General features: G+C 47.2%; 1 protein-coding gene across 1 annotated transcript in view; it reads left to right on the top strand.

The window, feature by feature from the left end:
• The window catches only part of LOC109343628 (probable pectate lyase 9), a 13,634-nt gene that overhangs the window by 1,937 nt on the left and 6,946 nt on the right, over positions 1 to 4,751 (top strand). The gene's annotated exons all lie outside the window — the stretch shown is intronic.

Genomic DNA, 4,751 nt, shown 5'->3' with positions numbered 1-4,751 from the left:
CCTTTCCTCTTCCTCATCCTCATCCTCATCCTCCTCCTCATCCTCCTCTTCATCCTATCCTCATTCTCATCCTCCTCCTATCCTCTTCCTCTTCCTCATCCTCATGCTCATCCTCTTCCTCATCCTGATCCTATCCTCATCCTCATCATCATCCTAATCCTCATCCTATCCTCATCATCATCCTAATCCTCATCCTAGTCGACTTCCTCGTCCTCATCCTATTCTCATCCTCCTCCTCATCCTATCCTCATCCTCATCCTCATCCTATCCTCGTCCTCATCCTATCCTCATCATCATCCTAATCCTCATCCTAGTCGACTTCCTCGTCCTCATCCTATCCTCATCATCATCCTAATCCTCATCCTAGTCGACTTCCTCGTCCTCATCCTATCCTCATCATCATCCTAATCCTCATCCTAGTCGACTTCCTCGTCCTCATCCTATCCTCATCATCATCCTAATCCTCATCCTAGTCGACTTCCTCGTCCTCATCCTATCCTCATCATCATCCTAATCCTCATCCTAGTCGACTTCCTCGTCCTCATCCTATCCTCATCATCATCCTAATCCTCATCCTAGTCGACTTCCTCGTCCTCATCCTATCCTCATCATCATCCTAATCCTCATCCTAGTCGACTTCCTCGTCCTCATCCTATCCTCATCATCATCCTAATCCTCATCCTAGTCGACTTCCTCGTCCTCATCCTATCCTCATCATCATCCTAATCCTCATCCTAGTCGACTTCCTCGTCCTCATCCTATCCTCATCATCATCCTAATCCTCATCCTAGTCGACTTCCTCGTCCTCATCCTATCCTCATCATCATCCTAATCCTCATCCTAGTCGACTTCCTCGTCCTCATCCTATCCTCATCATCATCCTAATCCTCATCCTAGTCGACTTCCTCGTCCTCATCCTATCCTCATCATCATCCTAATCCTCATCCTAGTCGACTTCCTCGTCCTCATCCTATCCTCATCATCATCCTAATCCTCATCCTAGTCGACTTCCTCGTCCTCATCCTATCCTCATCATCATCCTAATCCTCATCCTAGTCGACTTCCTCGTCCTCATCCTATCCTCATCATCATCCTAATCCTCATCCTAGTCGACTTCCTCGTCCTCATCCTATCCTCATCATCATCCTAATCCTCATCCTAGTCGACTTCCTCGTCCTCATCCTATCCTCATCATCATCCTAATCCTCATCCTAGTCGACTTCCTCGTCCTCATCCTATCCTCATCATCATCCTAATCCTCATCCTAGTCGACTTCCTCGTCCTCATCCTATCCTCATCATCATCCTAATCCTCATCCTAGTCGACTTCCTCGTCCTCATCCTATCCTCATCATCATCCTAATCCTCATCCTAGTCGACTTCCTCGTCCTCATCCTATCCTCATCATCATCCTAATCCTCATCCTAGTCGACTTCCTCGTCCTCATCCTATCCTCATCATCATCCTAATCCTCATCCTAGTCGACTTCCTCGTCCTCATCCTATCCTCATCATCATCCTAATCCTCATCCTAGTCGACTTCCTCGTCCTCATCCTATCCTCATCATCATCCTAATCCTCATCCTAGTCGACTTCCTCGTCCTCATCCTATCCTCATCATCATCCTAATCCTCATCCTAGTCGACTTCCTCGTCCTCATCCTATCCTCATCATCATCCTAATCCTCATCCTAGTCGACTTCCTCGTCCTCATCCTATCCTCATCATCATCCTAATCCTCATCCTAGTCGACTTCCTCGTCCTCATCCTATCCTCATCATCATCCTAATCCTCATCCTAGTCGACTTCCTCGTCCTCATCCTATCCTCATCATCATCCTAATCCTCATCCTAGTCGACTTCCTCGTCCTCATCCTATCCTCATCATCATCCTAATCCTCATCCTAGTCGACTTCCTCGTCCTCATCCTATCCTCATCATCATCCTAATCCTCATCCTAGTCGACTTCCTCGTCCTCATCCTATCCTCATCATCATCCTAATCCTCATCCTAGTCGACTTCCTCGTCCTCATCCTATCCTCATCATCATCCTAATCCTCATCCTAGTCGACTTCCTCGTCCTCATCCTATCCTCATCATCATCCTAATCCTCATCCTAGTCGACTTCCTCGTCCTCATCCTATCCTCATCATCATCCTAATCCTCATCCTAGTCGACTTCCTCGTCCTCATCCTATCCTCATCATCATCCTAATCCTCATCCTAGTCGACTTCCTCGTCCTCATCCTATCCTCATCATCATCCTAATCCTCATCCTAGTCGACTTCCTCGTCCTCATCCTATCCTCATCATCATCCTAATCCTCATCCTAGTCGACTTCCTCGTCCTCATCCTATCCTCATCATCATCCTAATCCTCATCCTAGTCGACTTCCTCGTCCTCATCCTATCCTCATCATCATCCTAATCCTCATCCTAGTCGACTTCCTCGTCCTCATCCTATCCTCATCATCATCCTAATCCTCATCCTAGTCGACTTCCTCGTCCTCATCCTATCCTCATCATCATCCTAATCCTCATCCTAGTCGACTTCCTCGTCCTCATCCTATCCTCATCATCATCCTAATCCTCATCCTAGTCGACTTCCTCGTCCTCATCCTATCCTCATCATCATCCTAATCCTCATCCTAGTCGACTTCCTCGTCCTCATCCTATCCTCATCATCATCCTAATCCTCATCCTAGTCGACTTCCTCGTCCTCATCCTATCCTCATCATCATCCTAATCCTCATCCTAGTCGACTTCCTCGTCCTCATCCTATCCTCATCATCATCCTAATCCTCATCCTAGTCGACTTCCTCGTCCTCATCCTATCCTCATCATCATCCTAATCCTCATCCTAGTCGACTTCCTCGTCCTCATCCTATCCTCATCATCATCCTAATCCTCATCCTAGTCGACTTCCTCGTCCTCATCCTATCCTCATCATCATCCTAATCCTCATCCTAGTCGACTTCCTCGTCCTCATCCTATCCTCATCATCATCCTAATCCTCATCCTAGTCGACTTCCTCGTCCTCATCCTATCCTCATCATCATCCTAATCCTCATCCTAGTCGACTTCCTCGTCCTCATCCTATCCTCATCATCATCCTAATCCTCATCCTAGTCGACTTCCTCGTCCTCATCCTATCCTCATCATCATCCTAATCCTCATCCTAGTCGACTTCCTCGTCCTCATCCTATCCTCATCATCATCCTAATCCTCATCCTAGTCGACTTCCTCGTCCTCATCCTATCCTCATCATCATCCTAATCCTCATCCTAGTCGACTTCCTCGTCCTCATCCTATCCTCATCATCATCCTAATCCTCATCCTAGTCGACTTCCTCGTCCTCATCCTATCCTCATCATCATCCTAATCCTCATCCTAGTCGACTTCCTCGTCCTCATCCTATCCTCATCATCATCCTAATCCTCATCCTAGTCGACTTCCTCGTCCTCATCCTATCCTCATCATCATCCTAATCCTCATCCTAGTCGACTTCCTCGTCCTCATCCTATCCTCATCATCATCCTAATCCTCATCCTAGTCGACTTCCTCGTCCTCATCCTATCCTCATCATCATCCTAATCCTCATCCTAGTCGACTTCCTCGTCCTCATCCTATCCTCATCATCATCCTAATCCTCATCCTAGTCGACTTCCTCGTCCTCATCCTATCCTCATCATCATCCTAATCCTCATCCTAGTCGACTTCCTCGTCCTCATCCTATCCTCATCATCATCCTAATCCTCATCCTAGTCGACTTCCTCGTCCTCATCCTATCCTCATCATCATCCTAATCCTCATCCTAGTCGACTTCCTCGTCCTCATCCTATCCTCATCATCATCCTAATCCTCATCCTAGTCGACTTCCTCGTCCTCATCCTATCCTCATCATCATCCTAATCCTCATCCTAGTCGACTTCCTCGTCCTCATCCTATCCTCATCATCATCCTAATCCTCATCCTAGTCGACTTCCTCGTCCTCATCCTATCCTCATCATCATCCTAATCCTCATCCTAGTCGACTTCCTCGTCCTCATCCTATCCTCATCATCATCCTAATCCTCATCCTAGTCGACTTCCTCGTCCTCATCCTATCCTCATCATCATCCTAATCCTCATCCTAGTCGACTTCCTCGTCCTCATCCTATCCTCATCATCATCCTAATCCTCATCCTAGTCGACTTCCTCGTCCTCATCCTATCCTCATCATCATCCTAATCCTCATCCTAGTCGACTTCCTCGTCCTCATCCTATCCTCATCATCATCCTAATCCTCATCCTAGTCGACTTCCTCGTCCTCATCCTATCCTCATCATCATCCTAATCCTCATCCTAGTCGACTTCCTCGTCCTCATCCTATCCTCATCATCATCCTAATCCTCATCCTAGTCGACTTCCTCGTCCTCATCCTATCCTCATCATCATCCTAATCCTCATCCTAGTCGACTTCCTCGTCCTCATCCTATCCTCATCATCATCCTAATCCTCATCCTAGTCGACTTCCTCGTCCTCATCCTATCCTCATCATCATCCTAATCCTCATCCTAGTCGACTTCCTCGTCCTCATCCTATCCTCATCATCATCCTAATCCTCATCCTAGTCGACTTCCTCGTCCTCATCCTATCCTCATGCTCATTCTCGTCCTCATCCTATCGACTTCCTCATCATCATTCTCCTCCTCTTCCTCTTCCTGATCGTCATCCGATCCTCATCCTATTCTTATCCTCATCCTCATCCTCATCCT

The sequence above is a fragment of the Lupinus angustifolius genome, chromosome LG03 (assembly GCF_001865875.1).
Source record: "Lupinus angustifolius cultivar Tanjil chromosome LG03, LupAngTanjil_v1.0, whole genome shotgun sequence".
Classification (NCBI taxonomy): domain Eukaryota; kingdom Viridiplantae; phylum Streptophyta; class Magnoliopsida; order Fabales; family Fabaceae; genus Lupinus; species Lupinus angustifolius.
The sequence above is the reverse complement of the archived record's forward strand: the minus strand, read 5'-3'. Positions and strand labels throughout refer to the sequence as shown.